The 19056-nt window shown below is 43.1% G+C and overlaps 1 protein-coding gene across 3 annotated transcripts in view; it reads left to right on the top strand.

Moving 5' to 3' along the window:
* Nucleotides 1-19056, top strand: part of EVL (Enah/Vasp-like) — a 146356-nt gene that overhangs the window by 10371 nt on the left and 116929 nt on the right. The window contains exon 1 of one of the 3 annotated variants that reach the window (XM_027569457.2): nt 18782-18907. The exons of the other annotated variants lie outside the window; for them this stretch is intronic. The gene's annotated coding sequence lies outside the window, so the exon portion shown is untranslated. Of the gene's footprint in view, nt 1-18781; nt 18908-19056 lie in introns of those variants that run through there. 3 annotated transcript variants of the gene reach the window in all.

Genomic DNA, 19056 nt, shown 5'->3' with positions numbered 1-19056 from the left:
CTCAAAGGATCCTAAGTAAGAAAAGGTCTGGTGGACTAATTCACCAGTTGACCAAAGTGTACTTCCTTTTCCGTTCACCTTCTACATTCCAAGCCTTCAGATCTTTAGTTTAAATGTCACTTCCTCCAGGAGTCAATCCTTGACCCCTCCCCTGAGGGCCCTTCCCTGTTACTTGCCTCTCTATAGCATCCCATGCACCCTCTTCCGTAACTCTCTATATTTGTAATTACTTACATTTTTCCTCCTATGCTTCAAGAAGGATCATGCCTGTTTCGATCTCTATTAGATCCCTAGAGCTAGCACTGTGCCTGGCACTTGGTAAATACTTCATAAATATTGATGCTGCCACCTATACCTAAAATGGGTAGTAAATCATGACATTCATTCCACCTTGACCTGGGTCCTTCCAAGTACAACATTCCAGGCATCCACCCCAAACCGTGGAAGCTGGCATCCAAATGAGAGCTGTTTCATTATGTGAATAATGATTTACTGCATTACGGCAGTGACAGTGCTTTAGTCCATTGTTCCCATACTGGTGCTGTGGGACAGCATTTGTTTGTTGATGTGTGGATGGATTGTTTTTCCTGTTATTTCCTCCTAAGGACAGTATGTACTGTAACTTTTGGTGTCCTGGATGTTTCTCAAACTTTACCATGCCTGGGAATCACTTGTGAATGTTCTCCCAAAGTGCATATCCCATTGCCAGAGGTGGAGGAATGCTTTCTTAAACTCTGTTTTCCTCTTTCTATTAATAGAATTTATATTTTAGAACAATTTTAAGTTTACAGAAAAATTGAGCAGATAGTACAGAGAGTTCCCATATACCCTGCACACATATAAATTGTGTAATTTCCCCTGGTATTAACATCTTACATTTAAGGAACATTTGTTACACGTAATGTGCCAATATCGATACATTCTTATTAACTAAAGTCCATACTTCATTCAAGTTTCCTTGCTTATACCTTGTGTCCATTTTCTGTTCCAGGGTCCCATCTGGGACACCACAGTACATTTCATTGTTTTATCTCCTTAAACTCCTCTTGGCTTTGATACTTTTCCAGACTTTCCTTATTTTTGATGACCTTGACTTGTTTTAAGGAGTACTGGTTAGGTTATTGTAGGATGCCCCTCTGTTGGAATTTGTCTCATGTTTTTCTCAGGGTTAGAGTGGGGTTTAAGTTGGGGGGGGGAGATCACAGAGATAAGGTGCCATTTCCTCACATCATATAGAGGGTACATACTAGCAACATGGCTTATAGCTGTTGATATTGACCGCAATCACCTGGCTAATGTAGTGTTTGTCAGGTATCATCCTTGCAAAGTTAGTCTCTTAGTCCCCTTTTTAAGAAAGTTACTGTTCACAGGCCACACTTAAGGAGTAGGGAGTTATGCCGCTTCTCCTGATGAGTGCTTTTTAAGTATTAATAATTAAGTATTTTTATATGCGTTAGAAGAAAATAGTGCATCACATCCCTGGTATTTTAACTGGGTTCCCCAGAGGGCTGTATCTGAGACAAAGGCCCACGTGAGAGGAGCTTTCGAGGGAGTGTTCCCTCTGGGAGCAGGAATGAGGGGAGGGCAGTGCAACAGAAGGAGGAAGAGCGAACATAGGCATTCGGTCCTGATCAGGCCATTGCTCTAAGCCGCCGACTGATGATAACTTCATTGCGCAGGACTCCTATTTGTGGGGAGAAAGGGAGAAGCATATACCCATCAGCCACTGTCTGCCTTTGACAGAGGATTGACATTAATTGCCCTGCACGTGGAGGTGTTCCCCGGTGGCCCTGAGAGGGCTCCCATGGCACCCCTGGAGCAGGGACAGGGAAGCAGGTCGGAGCCTGAGCAAGACTGGTCACTTCAGTGGTGGCTGGAATCAGAACCGGTGAGGCAGGAGGAGCGGAAATGATGCAGAAGAGGTGCTTCATGCATGTGGTTTTGTGAATATTATTACTAAATAGAAAGGAAATAGATTTCATTGTTTTCATCTCTTGGTGCATTGCTTCTTGATTTTCAGCCATTGCTGCAAACCTATCCTTCCAGGTTGCCTTCGCCTGTGTTTTTCTAGTACTTGTATGCTTTCTTTTTGTTGTGCCCAAACGTTTTAATCTCTGATCCAGTTGCAAGGATATGTACGGTTGGAGGGATGGATCCAATTTTATCCTTTTTTGTCTGTTTTTTAAGTTATCCCAATACCACTTACTAAAAGTTTCATTTTCTCCCACTGGTTTGAGATGCTGTCTTTTGTCATATTTAACTAATTTGACCTATTTCTGGATTTTCTGTTACATTCCATTGGTCTATATTTATTCATGTGCCAGTACTTCACTTTTAATTAAAGAGACTTCATAATAGGTTTTAATATTTAGTAGGGCTAGTACTCTTGTTGCTCTAGTGCACCGATTTTAAAGAAAAAGTCTAAGTAATAGCACTCATGTTAAATAGACATGACAAAAATCATGAATGACTAGAGTTTGGGAAATAGTGCTTTGGCCCAAAGGAACAAATCTGGAATGGCATGACTCAGGCATCTATATGCCCCTTGGGGAGAATTCTCATTGACGACACGATCCATGTGGCTTTTGAATATGAATCCAAGAGATATGAGGGAGGCTAGAGATCACTCACAGGCGGTATCGCTTTCCAGGATAGGATTGTTAGCACATCAAGGCAATCCCTACCCTGAGTCATCCTCCTCTAAAATTACTGATGAAACCACAATTTATTTTGGAGATTTTTGACCTGTTAAAAATACTCATTTGTAAAACCATAGAAAGTTAGAAATCCTCTAAGTCTGGTGGTTTTTAATCCTCACTGGGTATCAGAAACGCTTGAAAAGGCCCTCTTCCCTGGCTTCTCCCCGTGCTAGGGCCCTACCTCAGAAGGTTCCATTAATTTGGGGTAAGGTGTTCTGTTGTTGTTTTGTTTTATTATTGAAGTCTCTAGATTATTATTAAATGTGCAGCCAGAGTGGAGAACTACTGACCTAGTCACCAGGTCAGGAGCAAGCCTGGTTTCTCTGGCACTGTAGTTCCAACACCCAGCAGTGGACCTGGAACGTAGAAAGTGCTCAGTAAATGTTTGTTGAATAATATGTGAGTCCCTCCTTACTCGGATGAAAAACAGACACAGACTCCAGAAGTCGCTTGCCTGGGGCTCACAAGGGGCCAACAGGGGCAGGAAGCACGGGTCTGGTCTTTTTTCCCCCACTGTCCTCTGTCCACATCCTCCCCTTTACTTACAGGCAGAAGTGGCCGAGAGCAGTTGCTGTCTTGACTCGTGTGTTGTCCAGTGTTGTGATCTTGACCCTGCTACTACTCGGTCAAACAGTACAGCTCAGGGGTGAGCCCGAGACTTTGTGGTAAGATCACTGGACTATGTCAGCCTGTGTTTGGTGTCAGCCCACCTCATGGGGCGGGGGAGGCTGAGGGCAGAAGGGGGCAAGGGCACAGCCAAGTGCTGTTCCCGGTGCACCTGCTGTGTGCCAGGCTCTGAGCCTGCGAGTTTACAGCTGTCTCATTTTTTGACGGGCGTTTCACACCCTCAATTCCAGCCATAAAGCACGTTAGAGTTTTGATTAAAATGCATAATGACAATACTTTTAATTAATGCTTTATTTTAGTTAGGATGTATGGTTTTCTGTTAGTCAACGGTAATTCCAGTCTGTTTACCCATAGCCCACATTGCTTCATTCAGTCTTGATTTAGGTAGTCTCCTGGGAAAGACTCAAATTTCAAAACTGGTGCAGTTTTAAACAAAGGTTGTGTTAAGTTTGATGGATTTGGGGGTTCTTCTGGCAGTGGTTTTTCAGGTTGTTTGGACCAGTCCTACTAAGAACAGGAGAAGGTGGAAAGTCAAGAAAGAAAATCAATTTGAAGGCATGGGAGAGCTACCAGGCAGAAGGATTTGTAGAACCAAGATTCAGGAGAGGGCAGACGAGTATGCCTGACATTTGGCACCATTTCTCCCCTTGAAACATTGCCAAAATCACTGAAGTTGCCACCTGAGAAGATGACTAGAGCTTTAGGCAGATTCATGGGCCTGGGGAGATACTGGTGTTCAGAGCCCGCCAAGGAGGAGGAGCCCTCGTAAACTTGCCAGGTTTTTCCTGTGGACTCTGCTTAGGGACAAGGGTGAACCAGAGAGAGACTGGTCCTCGCAGAAACAGGAGGACTGCTTTGAGTCACCTTAGTATCTGATTATCTTCAGGTGACGTGGGGTTGTTTGTACCCCCTGGCCTACCTGCCTGTTGGAAGCAAGAGTAAATCCTCTTTAGAGAAGTCTCCCACTACCTGTGCGGATTTCATATGCAGTGAGTGGCCCTCAGTCCGAAATGACGAGATCTTTGAGAAGGTAAAACTTAACCAAAAACCAAGGGAAAATATAGACAACAGAAATAGACAAAATCGTCCAACTTGGATTTTAAAAGAACTGAGAGTAGTTTGTTTAAGGAAATGAATTGTGTTGTACCTTTCCCTGTTCATCATGGCCATCCCAGCTTAGAGGCTGACTTCCGACTCCAGCCAAGGCTGTTTCTAGTCTGACTGTGGTGAGCAGGTGTGTCTGCCGCTTGTCCTCAGATATATTTGCATGGTTGTAAGCATCTTTGCTTTATCCCATCCTGGATAGCTTTGAGGTTGGGACAGGAGAGAAACTGGAATGATGACCACAGGTTCTTAGACCTGAGAGCTAGAAGAGCCCCTGATCCAGTTTTTGGATCTTACTATGTTTTTTATCCTTGAGAGACATGGACATTGTGATTGGGTTAGGCAGTCTAAACACTCATGGATGTAATTTTATACAGTAAAGATGGTGGTAAATATTTAACATAAACATTTCAGTAAATGTGAATTCTTGAAAAATACTTTAATTTTAAATTTACTATAGTAAATGTGATTTTTTTAAATGTACATACTTCTTTGTATTAAAACTACATGACTACTACTTATTTATCTGTTTTTGTGTACCAGATCTGCTTAAATTTTTACTTGAAATATATCTGTTGAGTACCTACCACATGCAAGACAGTGGGTCAGGGACAAGGCTACAGACACTAGCAAGAGCTGGCCCTTAGAGAGAGAGCCAAGAAGGGGATCTGAGCCTGAGATGAAAATGTCAGTAAGGAGGTGTGAATTTTTGGTTTTATTTATTTTTATTTCTTTGCATTTGCAGTGGGCTAGGCTAGGGAATGTTGTCTTCTGTTCTAGTTCTTCCCTTTTGCACTTCTTTGAGCTGGTTCATTTTCTTCCTGTTGGCTTTTCCGTTGCTTAAAGACCAGTGGTCTTCAGAAAGTCTTGCCTTATCTTAATTAAATATCCTCCGTTCTTCCAGTTTTTCATGATTTATCTCTAATTAGTGTCCCTTTTAAGGGCCTTCCTTTCACTAGGCTCTGACCTGCTGAAGCCCCATTGGCAATGTAAAAATTCAAATTCTGTAACTGTCTTGATCACAGAAGGACGTTGGCCCTGGCCACAAATGAAAGCCTCTATACAAAATGGAAACACACCACACCTTGGAGCCTGTGTACCTATAGACAGATCAGATGTACCACTGGCACCACCTTCTTGTACTAGCTGAGATTTCTAACTGAGCAACGTTAGGGTCCTGTTTATAACACTTCCTTTCCCAGGAAGAGGGAAAATGCTTTCCTCAATTTGTGTCACTATATAAAATAGAACTGTAAGCAACATACTGTTTCAGATAAAAGAGTCTCAAATAGAAGAGCAGTATTGGAAAGAGAACCAGCTGGTCCCTTCACAAGAGCAAAGAGTAATGTGCCTCAGAGTGTCCAAGTCTGCGGCTGATGAGGCAGCGTTACTGTGAATCGCACAGAAGGGTCATCACTCACCCAAGTGTTTATCAGGCGCACTGGGCTGATCCATGGGCTATAGGTAGAAGACACGGTTTTCTACACCGGGAGCTCAGTCCCAAGGAGACAGAGCGCAGGCACCTTCAGTTCGGCGTGTCTAACGCTGGCCTCCCTATTGCTAAATTTATGACTAGTTGGTTTTTGAAAAAAATGACAAGACAGTTGAATGGGAGAAAATAGCCTTTTTGACAAATGCTGGGACAAATGAATATCCACAAAAAAAGAATGAAGTTGAACCTCTGCCTCACTCCATGTACAGAAGTTAACTCAAAATAGGTTATGCAATTCAGTGTAAGAGGTGGAACTTTAAAACTCTTGTAGGAGAAAATATGAGAGAATCTTCATGGCTTGGGGTTAGGCAGTGGTTTCTTAGAAATGACACCAAACACAAATGATAAAAGAAAAAATAGATAAATTGGATTTCATCAAAATTAAAAGCTTGTGTGCTACATGCATGCACCCCATACTGTCAAGAAGTTGAGAAGACAGCCTACAGCATGAGAGATAATATTTGCAAATCATATATCTGGTCAGGGACTTATATCTAGAATATGTAAAGAACTCCTACAACTTAATAATAAAAAGACAATAATCCAGCTTAAAAATGGGCAAGTGATTTCAACAGACGCTTCTTCAGAGAAGATACACCGATGGCCAGGAAGCACATGAAAAGGTGCTTAGCTTCCTTAGACATGAGGAAATGCAAACCAGAGCCACAGTGGGTCACCACCTCACCACCCACTAGGAGAGCTAGAATAAAAACGCTAGTAACAAGGGTTGGCGAGGACACACGTGACGGTCACACACTGAGTAAGTGGCGACGTGGATAAATCCCCTACTGGAACCCTCCTTCATTGCTGGGGAGAACGTAAAAGGGTGCAGCAGCTTTGGAAAACAGTTTGGCAGGTCTTCAAATATTAAACATATAGAGTTACCATATGTCTCAGCATTTCCACTCCTAGGCATATACCCAAGAGAAAGTAAAACACAGGTTTACACAAAACTTACACATGAATGTTCATCGCAGCACTATTCCTAACAGCAGAACAGTGGCGACAGCCCAGATGTTTGTGCACTATGACTGCAGACAAGGTGTGGTATAGCCACGCACTGGAATACTAGTCTGCAGCAAAAAGGACGGAAGTACCAGACCTGACACAATGTGATGAACTTGGAGCACATGATGCTGAGTAAATGAGACCAGTCACAGAAGACCACATATTGTGTGATTCCAATTATATGAAATGTCCAGAAAGGGCAAATTCATAGAGACAGAGATAGATTCGTAGTTGCTTGGGGTGCATGGGGGTGGCAATGGGAAGTGGCTGCTAATAGGTTTCTTTGGGGGGGTGATGAAAACTTAAAAAAAAAATTTTTTTTTTTAGAGAGAGAGCACGTGAGTTGGGGGAGGAACAGAGAGAGAGGGAGAGAGAGAATCTTAAGCAGGCTCCACACTCAGCACAGAGCCCAAAGCGGGGCTTAGTCTCTTGACCCTGAGATCATGACCTGAACTGATATCAAGAGTTAGATGCTTAACCGGCTGAGCCACAATTTTGTTTTTTAAGTAATCTACCCCCAACATGGGGCTGGAACTCAAAACCCCAAGATCAAGAGTCCCACATTACACTGACTGAGCCAGCCAGGCGCCCCAAAAACATTCTAAATTTAGATTGCAGTGATGATCACACCATGCTGTGAATATACTAAAAAACCATGAATTGTATACTTTTTTTTTTTAGATTATTTATTTATTTGACAGAGAGCGAGAGACAGAGCACAAGCAGGGGGAGCAGCAGAGGGAGAGGGAGAAGCAGGCCTCCCACTGAGCAGGGAGCCCGATGCGGGGCTCGATCCCAGGACCCTGGGATCACGAACTGAGCCGAAGGCAGACGCTTAATGACTGAGCCACCCAGGTGCCCCCATGAATTGTATACTTTAAGTGGATGAATATCATGGAATAAAAATTTGTTTCTCAGTAAATCTGTTTTTTAATTGAACTCACTGCTTTCCTTCCCAGTCTCTGTGAGATGTACACTGGTGATCCACAGTGGAGACCTGGAGACTTACTAGAGTCATTCAGTTCCCTCCCGCCACATCCAGGTGGCCATGTTGTCATTTTTTTCCTCCTTGAGATCTCTTTTGTCTGTCCCCTTCCCCCGAGCCATGATACTGAATTAAGTCAGGTCTCCATCATTGTTAAAGCACTCTAATTGCATTCCACTTTTGTTCTTTACCTCCTAAAAAGTCTGTACTTTGTTAAATTGATAATAATCAAACCTGAGTTAATATTTTCTTCCTAAGTTTCATTAGGATATTTCTGTGTCTCTGGATGAAGTCATGACTCCTTAGCAGAGTGTTTAAAGTCTTGCATGAACTGGCCTCTCTCTGCCTCTTCAGATTAATTTCCTCTCTTCTTCTTATAAGGAATCTACCCTCACATGTTCTTTGCGTACGATGTTCCTCCTGATTGTAATGCCGCGTTTCAGGTGATTGACAGCCGCATGTGGCTGGTGGCTACCATGTTGGGCAGAACAGATTGTAGAACTTCCACATTGTATCATAAGCACTTAGTAAATATTTGCTGAGTGAACGAATATGATCGCAGCTGTTATCTGCAGGCACCCACCCAGCTTCTGCTTTTGTGTTCCCTGGGTCATGCATGCGGCAGCATATTGGACTCCTCAGTCGGCCCTAGCTATGTCTTCCTTCTTGTTACTCTTAGCTGGTATTTGCCTCTCTGGAATTTCTGCTGATTGATTCTAGTTCTACATCATCCAAAACAGTACCCACATTATTAGACTACAGCAGTCATTTCCTCAAAATCTGTTCCACGCTGGGTTAAACACTTGGCTCATTTAAACCTTGTGTAACATAGCCAGCGTAGCGGTCTCTGGTTTGTGAGTGCTGCTTAGAGTGGTTGACTGCAAATACGGTGTGACCAGTGCGGAATCCAGGGCTTTATCAACTCTCTCTCTGATACACACATTTCAAGTTGTGCAGCCCTAATTGTAAGTGTCAGCATCTGCCACAAAGTGCAGCAGTTAGCAAAGGAGCTGGCTGAAAGAATTATTCATTGAACGTATGTTGAATTAAGACTTCGTAAACTTTTCAGGTGGACGGTGTTTTCTGTCCCTGAGTGTGTGATTAAATAAATTTTAATCATATGTGAAATTTTTTCTTTTTTTGAAGATTTTATTCATTTGAGGGAGACAGCGAGAGCATGCACGAGTGTGGGGAGGGGCAGAGGGAGAGGGAGAGGACCTCAAGCAGACTCCATCCAGGCTGAGCACGGAGCCCACCTCAGGGCTCAATCCCATGACCCTGAAATCGTGACCTGAGCCGAAATCAAGAGTCGGACGCTCGACCCACAGAGCTACCCAGGAGCCCCTGAAATTGTTTCTTAACTGCTCTTGTAATCACAAAAATATTTGATTGTTGTGGGAAATTTAAAGACTGTGGGTAAACAGCAAGAATAAGAGCACAAGTGCTCATTGTCACATGCTCTAGAGATAGTCACTGTAGCCTCGTGTCCTTTTTCTAGGGCCACACATTTTTTCAAAATGTATGTATTGCAGCTTTGTACGATGCATACAGCTTTGTAGCTTTTATTTACCAGTATGCCATGTTTAATGACATATTTGTGTCATTAAATATTCTAGAGCTTACCTTTTTCTCAACATTTTATTATGAAAATTTTCACTCAGAAAAATTGAATTATCTAGTTAACACCTATATACCTACCACTATTTTACTTTATTTGCTTTGTCACTTTTCTATCCATGTATTTATCTTTCTATCTTTCCACAATTCATCTTTTTTTTTTCTTTTTTTTTGGTGAGAGTTTAACTTTTTAACAACTGTACAGTATTTCATTGACTGGAGGTATCTAGATTATTTAACCACGTAGTCAACCAGTTGGGTACTTAGGTTGTTTTCCATTTACATTGTGGTTGTTTTCTCATTGTTGACTTTTGAGATTTTGTTACATGTTCTAGATAGAAGTCATTTATCAGACCTATAGTCTGCAGTGTTTCCTCCCAGTTTGTAGCTTTCCCTTTCATTTTCTTTTTTTTTTTAAGATTTTATTTATTTATTTATTTGAGAGAGAGAGCGCATGTGCAAGAGCAGGGGGAGGGGGAAGCAGACTCTGCTGAGCAGGAAGCCCGACGTGGGGCCCAATCCACAGGACCCTGGGATCATGACCTGAGCCAAAGGCAGATGCTTAACCAACTGAGCCACCCAGGCGCCCTGCCCTTTCATTTTCTTAGGGTTGTACATATATTTTTAATTTTGATGAAGTCCAGTTTACCAGTATTTTCTTTTACGGATCATTCTTTGCCTACCCCAAAATCAGGGAGATTTTCTCCTATGTTTGTTTCTAGAAGGTTTATAGTTTTAATTCTCACACTTAGTCTGTGATCCATTTTAAGTTAATTCTTGTGTATGGTGTGAGTTAAGGGCCTAAGTTCACATGTTGGCATATGGATTTCCAATTATTTCAATACCATTTGTTGAAAAAAACATGTTTTTCCCCATGAGTTTTCTTAGCATCAATACTGAAAATCATTTGACTTTCTACTCATTCATTTTTAACTTAATAGAGACTAGGATAAATCTCATTTCTGTTTTACTGTGTTTTGCCTCTGTTCTGATGGTTTCATTTATACCAAGTGTTTTGGAAACGGTTTATTTTCTGTGGTAGATCTCATCTTGATTGTGATGATGGGTGGCAGAGGTATGGGGAGTTGTAAAGAATTGGGAAAATATCGTCGAGGGTACCCTCTTCTTACCCCTTCCCCCTGTCATTGAGGTCAGTTATTTGCCTAGAACATGAGTGATAACTATATATTCGGTGAAGTGTTGACAAAAACAGTGATCAAGTAAATGCTTTACTTGTGAAAAAAACATCTTCTGGCATGTACCAGGATATCAGCAAAGCTCAGGAATCTTCCTTAAGACTAAAAGTTACTTTTTTCCAGTGCTCTCTCTTTTGAAGTCTGCTTTCTTTGGGGAATAACTTAATCCCTTTTTACAGTTTATAAAAATGTGACAGAATGTGAACTTTGAGTTTGAAAGTGTAGTTTGGCAAGAAGTTCTGAACTCTATTTCCTTATTAATGTACTTGGTAATAATGAGAACAGTAGTTGGTATTAATGAGTATTGCTCACGTGCCAGGCACTTTTCTAACCACTTAGCGAACATTGTCTTTAATCCTTGCAGTAACCAAGGAAGGCAGGTACTACTGTTGCTCTCTTTTTATGGGTGAGGAGTCCGAGGCACTGAAAGACAAGTGACTTGTGCATTTGGCTGGAAAGCCTGGGCCCCAGCAGAACCCAAGCTTGGGAATCACAGTTTCGTACTGCTCAAAAATTCACGGCTGTGGAGTTCCAGAGAGTTCCAGAGACTGTCAAACAAATAAATAAAATCTTTAAAAAAAAGAGAGACTGTTATTTAATCCACAGTCCAAGCCTTCAGTTTGTACTCCACTATTTCCCATCTTTGTTATTGTGTTCATTTTTTTTTTAATCACTTGTAAATATAATTGTTTGCCTAGGTGTAGCTCTCTTGGCATTTCTAGTAGGGCTGGTATAGTTTTCTGCCTTCTCACTGAGAATTTAAAGCTTTGAGTAAGTGAAGAATCTGGAAGGAAAGGATCATGTAGATGTTAGACTCACAACTGAGTTTCTTCTGTCAGTTGTTTTCTTGCCTAAAAGGCAGGGTCATGGCCTCCTGCACATATTAATTGGCAGGTAGGCTCATCCTTTATATAGTAAAGGTCAGGAAATGGGGGATTTTACTGCCACAGTTTTGTGTATTGTATCCGTTCAGTGTCCATTGGCCAGGGTACATGGTTTTGATCCTGGGGAGAACAAAGGGTTAGGGCAGGGGGTTCCTAGGAGTGGGGATGGGAGTAGAGTGGTTGTCCGTGGGGGATGGGAGAAGGGAGCTGGGCTTAGATTCAGGGGAGCTAGGGGCTAGGCCTGGCTCTGCCTGAACTTGCTGCTGATCCTGGAGAATTGTCCCCTATGCTAAGCCTCATCACTACCATGCATCTGTTTATGAAGAAGGGGGCCAAACTGCCTGATGTCTCAGGGCCCTTCCACTTCCACAGCCTGAGGTTCTGGGAGGACTTTCTGACTCAGGAGGACAGACTGGTTCAGGCTGCTGGACATCCAAAATCAGGGCAGAACCAAGTCATGTGAGCCATAAACATAAATGTCTCCTTTTCTTGGTGGTCTCCTTAGGGAGAAATGACCCTGATGTAAGCACAGTCCAAACTCTGCTTTGCTCCGTGGTGTCTCTGGCTGTACCCTTAAGTAGGGCTGAAGGCCTCGCATTTATTTTCCTCCCTCCCTCACCTTTCCCAAAGGGACGGACTATAGGCTGTTCCCTTTCTGTTGTCGAGCATGGTTGGCAGTGCAGAGCTTGCCTTTGATCAGGTTCACTTAACTGCCTGGATCCATGGTTTCCTCTCTAAAATAGGGATAGTAATCCCCTCTTGCCCGCCATGCTAGGTGGTTCTTTGACCATAGAGGACAGTGTCTGAGAAAGGCTTTCAAAGGGCTCTGTAAATGTTAGATCTCATTAAGGTACAACACAGTGAGAGTATGGACATGCCAGCTATGTAAGGGTTTCAGCAAGTGACACCTCAAAGAAGTTAGCACTTCCTCTTAGGCTGTGGAAAGAAGCAAGAGCTCCCATCTTTTATCATCAGGAGAACAAAACTGTGGTCGTGGGCACCGGCATTTATGTCTGCTTGCTGGTTCTGTGCTGGGCAGTCAGGACACTGGGCCAAACTGGACCAGGGTTTCTTGGGAAGCTCCGATTCCAGTCCCATCAAGGCAGACTTTATTTTCAGGTAGACAGGGATTAGGCTCTTCGGGGAAAGGTCAGTAAATTATTACTAATTAATAAATCTGCATGTTTGTTAGATTTTAAAGGCTTCCTAAAATTAGTTTATTGGAGCCAAGAGGCTGTAAAATAAACTGACCAAAAAAACCTCCCGTAATGATCATAGCAAGTTTTCCCATTTATACTATACAAAAATCTTTTACATACTTTGCACAGCATCCCAAGAGGTGGGTAAATATTATTCTCATCTTAGAAGTGAGAAACCTAAGGCTCAGAGAAACAGCTTGTCCAGTGTCACCCAGTTTATTATTGGCACACCTGAGGCTGGGGGGAAGAAGAACTAAGCTATTTATCGAACTTTTTCTAACTGCAAACTGCTTTCACATTTACAATCTCATTAACCATGTGATAGCCTTACGAATCAGCACAATCCTGTCTCATGGATGAGGTAACTGAAGATCACCAGGGTTAAAAATCAGTTTTTCAAGGGTAGCAGCTAGGAGGACAGAGCTGGTATTTGACTCCAGCTGTGTGTGGTTCCAGAACTCCATAGTACTGCACACAGTTGCCTCTCTCAAGTCATGGATTCCTTCATTCATGCAACACATTTATTATATGCCTGGTGATGTCCCAGGCCTAGGGTTTCATTTTCTCTAGCTTGTTCTTCTCGTTTCCCGTGGATCTCTAATTTGAGATGTCGCCTATCACGTTAATGCTGTTGGAATAGTTTGTTCAGGTCGTACACTTATGTGTATGTTGGGTGGGTATATATAAAATGGTGTTCCTGGTTTTATAAAAATCATACCCTTTCATTGTAAAAGTTAAGCAATACAGAAAAGTACAAAAAAATAAAGTACAAATGACCAGGGATGCCAGTTGCCTGTAAATAAGCAGTTGTTAGCATTTTGCTGACATGCTTCCAGACATCTCTTTATGCACATACATACACACATAAAAGCATAATAATAACAGAACAGTTATGTTTACTGAGCTGTTCCGTTGCGGCTCTGGCCTGAGCAGCTCCATGGTTCTCACCAAACCCTTTGAGATAATAATGTCACCCCATTTTACTCAGAAGGAAACTGATGTTTTTTGTTTTTTTTTTTTAAAGATTTTTATTTATTTATTTAACAGAGATAGCACAAGTAGGCAGAGCAGCGGACAGAGGGAGAGGGAGAAGCAGGCTTCCTGCGGAGCAGGGAGCCCAATGCGGGGCTCAATCCCAGGACCCTGGGATCATGACCTGAGCCGAAGGCTTAGCCGACTGAGACACTCAGGCACCCCAGGGAAACTGATGTTTTAAAACAATGACGTAATTTAACTTGCCCAAGGTCAAGTCATGGCAAGCTCTCTGCATCTAAAGGCTGAGCTTGTGACCACTGGGCCATGTTGTGTATATATGGTAGTGCATCCCTGAGAACACACTGTACTGGAGGTTCTTTTCTGTAACTTGCTTTTTTGTTTGATTTGTGGATGTGTTTGTTACACGATAATTCATACTTTGTAACAATCCTCTATAATGTTTTTACTCAAAATTAACCATAGGTCTGCATTTGCAGTGGACTCTTTATTTTTTTATTATTTTTTTAAAAGATTTTATTTCAGAGAGAGAGAGCACATGCACAAGCAGAGGGAGAGAGAGAGGGAGAGAGAATCTTGAGCAGACTCCACACTGGGCTCAGAGCCCAATGTGGGGCTCGATCTCACAACCCTGAGATCATGACCTGAGCTGAAACCAAGAGTCAACATTCAACTGATTGAGCCACCCAGCTGCCCGTACTGATTTTTTTATATATATTTTATTTGACCAGCCCCTATTGATGGATATTTCATTTATTGCTATTTAAGTCATATAAAAATCAACATCTGTGCTCTTTTGGTTTTAACTTGTTCTATGGTGGTTAAAAGTCAGGCGGCCTATGTTTAAGTATGATGAGCTCTGCCACCTTTGAATTGTATGATCTTCGGCAAATTATTTCATCTTTCTGTTCCTCAGTCTCCCCATCTGTAAAATGGGAAAAATAAGAGAACCTGACTCCATGCTGCTCCCCCAGGATTAAGTTAATTGAAACAACAGGCACAGTAGAACAGGGGTTATAGTAACTGCCTCAGTAAGTGTTAGCCCTTATTTATGGGGCGCTGGTTGGTGGAGGTGGTAGGAGTTTTTCAACTAAGGTGCTGTGGATCACTTCTGGGAGATATCTGTGGATCCCTTCCAAGGAAGAGGGGGCACCCTGAGAGGGTGACTCCTCTGTCCTGTGAAGCCGGCTTGAAAGTTTGTATTTTCCAGGATCAACCAGTGCCCTCAGGCCTTGTGCCCATTTGCCTTTACAAGACCCTCTTCTTTCTTTCCAGTTTTAGCCTAGGAATCCTTGCCGTCTTGACAGCAGTTTGATGCCTTTAGAGATGTCTGCTTGTTTTTTAGCAGTTTACCTGGCTCTTTTGGTTATTTTCACTAGAAGAGTTGATCTAAACAACCCCGTTCACTGTCACTGGAAATAGGAAGTCGCTCCCAACTTTATTTAAAGATCAGTGTTGATTTCTAATCTCTCGTCACATGATGGCTCTCCTGGAAAATGACAATACTTGTGTTGCACACCTGGCACTGGATGTAGCTGTTTGCATGGGAGGGATGCCTTTGGGGCCTGGGGCGCTGGCCTCGTAGAGAGCCAAGGGGTCCAGATGACAGAGCCCCTTACCTCATGGAGGCACACCAGTTGGGGAGCCCAACTCGAGAAGACACGTTTATGAAAGAGAAGTAAACCTCCGACTGAGGGGGATAAGACACTTTTATAGAGAGAGTGTGCAACATTAGCCACTTCTGTCTGTCCTGCCGTCCCTGTAGGAGGAAGAGAATGGGGTTTCTCCACCTCGGCACTATTTGATACTTTGGGCCAGATAATTCTTTGTTGTGGAGGGCTGTGCTGTAATAGTAGGGTGTTAGCAGCCTCCCAGACCTCTACCCACCAGGGACCCATAGGCACCTCTACCGTCCCCAGTTGTGACAGCTGACAGTGGTCTCCACATGGTGCCAAATGGCCCCTGGAGCATTGAGATGGCCCAGCTGAGACCGCCCCCGCCCCCCTGGGGTAGAGCAGTCAGTGGGTCTTTAACGTGCTTCATCCGAGTGCCCTGGAGAGCTTGCTAAGACACAGACTGCTGGGTTGCATCCCTCCTCCGAAGTCCCTGATTCAGTTATTCTGGGACGGGCTTGAGAATGTTCATCTCTGACAAGCTGACAGATGATGCCGTTACCGCTGGGGGAGGTGCCTGATTTTGCTGGTTTAAAGGACAAGCACCTCCATTTGAAACCAGGAGACTTCAGTTCTGATTCCATCTGTGACGGTAGTTGTGGGACTGTAGGCAAGGTGCTGTGTTTTTCTCTTTCTGATGGTCCAGATGAGACCAGCATTTTTCTTAGAGTCACTGATGCCACCTAATGAAATCTATGAAGCCCTGAAGTTCCACGCTCCTCTTGATGGGAGTACAGTGGTTCTCAAAGTTTGGTTCCTCCAGTGCCTGTGTCCCTTTTGCCCTCCTTTTTCTTTCTTTCTTTCTTTCTTTCTTTCTTTCTTTCTTTCTTTCTTTCTTTCTTTCTTTCTTTCTTTCTTTCTTTCTCTCCCTCTCTCTCTCTCTCTCTCTCTCTCTCTCTCTCTCTCTCTCTCTTTCTTTCTTTCTTTTCTTTCTTTTCTTTCTTTCTTTCTTTTCTTTCTTTTCTTTCTTTTCCTTTCTTTTTTATACGGTATTTGCTGTAGGGTCCAAGGGAGGTGGCATCATAAAAGAGTGAATGGTTTGAGAACAAGCCTGGAACATAATCAGGTGCTCGTATTGTCTCGTGCTCACGGAAATACATTTTTAAAAAAAGAACCACAATTCCAGATGTAGTCAGCTTCCTGGCAAATCCCAGCTCAGCATTACGGTTGCATGAGAAGGTCTTTAATCACTTTGTCCCGATACCTATTAATTTAAACACCAGGGTTATAGGCTGGGCGTTGGAGCTTTTTGTAAGAAAGAATATAAACACCATTGCAAGACTTATGCAAATGGAACGTTTTTGGAAACTAAGAAGCAGTGCTATTTTGGAGGAGGAAAAACACCACCTTGTACATTTTAGTAGGGAATCAGAAATAGAGGAAGCCTGATTATCAGAAATAAAATGTGAGAAAGAAAAACTAGTTTTTTGAGGCAACAAAATTTAAAGCAGGACTTCTCAAATAACAGATCTCTGAGGCATATATTCATGCAGTTTCTTTACCATTATATGTCTCCCCTATAAGTCCTTCTCTAGACAGAACATGTTAAATGAAGGTTCTCCCTTTTAGTGCTTGTATTATTGGGAGGGGTTGCATGGTCAAGATTAGTGCCGAAAACACAGGGGCAGCCCCCCTCTTTGAAGGCAGCATGGACGTCGCGTCTCTGTGGTCTGGTTTTAGATGTATTTATTTAGACCCCTCCTTTACTTCCCTAGCTGCAAAATAAAATACCCATCCCTGCCTTGCCAGCAGGTGCCAGAAATTCCCACATAGTTCATTCACTCGGTCTCTACCATCGTCTGAATGTTTGTGTCCCACCATAATTCGCATGTTGAGATCCTAACCCCCAATGTGATGGCCTGAGGAGGTGGGGCTTTTAGGAATGGGGTTAATGCCCTTATGAAAGAGACCCCATGGAGCTCCCTGGCCCCTTCCTGCATGTGCAGATACAAAGAGAAGTGTGCGACCTCGAAGAGGGCCCTTACCTGACCATGCTGGTACCCTCGTCTTGGCCTTCCAGCCTCCAGAACTGTGAGAGATTCATGTCTACAAGCTCCCCAGGGTGTGGTATTTTGTTACACCAGAGCCTGATCGGACTAAGGCAGTCTCCGCCTTCCAAAGGCTCCCACTGGACTGGTCCCAGAAATTCCCTTCCTCACTTAGCTTCTTGGAAGACACTTAACATGCCAGAGCCTTTGGAATCCTCTCATTCTTGCAGTTCTTTAGAATATTTAATTAATTAATTAGTTTATTCATTCCATTCCAATACCCTCTCTGGAAAATACAGATATGAACAAGACATTCTCTGATTCACTCGATTTCTTCTTTGACTTCATATTATTGTGCCAGTTAGTGTGGGTTGGGTTTGTATGTGTCTCTGTAGTGGGTTTGGTTTGTGACTTCCAAGCGCTATTATGTGGGAAGGAAAGGGGTGATGGGGTGGGTTTGTGAAGTTGGGGGATTGGAGCTACTTGTGGTAAGTGCTTCAGAATAGCCAGATCTGGGGGAGGCTGAGGGGCTCTGTGAATCAGCACCTCTGAATCAGACCGTCCCTTGTCTTTAAGAGACCCGGAAGTGTGATAGTCGGAGAGAATTCAGGGAAGCACTGAAAGCTGGAAGTGCTAGAAAATAGCATCCCCCCTCCCCATTTCAGGATGATTTGACCTAAGAAAACAGACAATAATTTAGAATTTACTTCAGTCATTTGAAGGATTTTCTCAAAATATCAACAACACAGGAAATCACCCTTTTCCACTTGGTGCCACTGAGGTCTTGACAAGACAGGAATTTTACGTATTTATCCAGGTCACATAATTAGATGATCCATAAATGCAACTGACGATCCAAGTGACCAAGAGAGTTTATAAACATGCCTAACTGTGGGAATTTGGGGCCAGAAGGACCTCACAGTCAAATAAGTCAAACCCTACTTCGGGCAACAGCCTAGCCACCTGAATTCCCACAGTTAGGCATGTTTATAATGTGTTTACAATTTATAATGTTGGTCATATTATCATTTATTTATCTAGCACATGTGATTTACAAAACCCTGGCACACTGATTATTGTATTTGGCCCTCGCAATTTCTTTGTGAGGGAGCAGGCCAGGAATTATTACCCACATTTCATAGGTGAGTAAGCGGACACTCTGACAGGTAAAGTGACTTGCTCTGCTGGTAAGGGGTGGAGCTCAGACCGCAGCTCAGCTGCTCACACTCCAAGCTCACGGACTGCTGCGCGCCGGAACTATGAAATCCTTTGTCACGACTGCAGGCACCTTCGTAATGATCTACCAACAGTGACTCTCCTTGAGTTTTCTGAGGCCTTGTGGCCTGTTCCCAGCTGTCAGAAAGGCCTCAGGTGTGTCTGAATCTTCTTTCACCTCCTCGTCTCTCAGAGAGTGTGGTGCTGGACGTATCGGCAGGTGCCCAGTAAGTACTTGATGGAGTATGTGAATTTGCTTTGTATGCTTTTATCTTCGTGACTCTCCCTCTATTCCTGGTAAGATTTTCTTGGCAAAGTTCTGTCTGGGTGACATTGGAGCAGCTGCGCTTGTTTATTCAAAAGGATAATCTGCCCT

The sequence above is a fragment of the Zalophus californianus genome, chromosome 6 (genome assembly GCF_009762305.2).
Source record: "Zalophus californianus isolate mZalCal1 chromosome 6, mZalCal1.pri.v2, whole genome shotgun sequence".
In the NCBI taxonomy this organism is placed as follows: Eukaryota; Metazoa; Chordata; class Mammalia; order Carnivora; family Otariidae; genus Zalophus; species Zalophus californianus.
The sequence above is the reverse complement of the archived record's forward strand: the minus strand, read 5'-3'. Positions and strand labels throughout refer to the sequence as shown.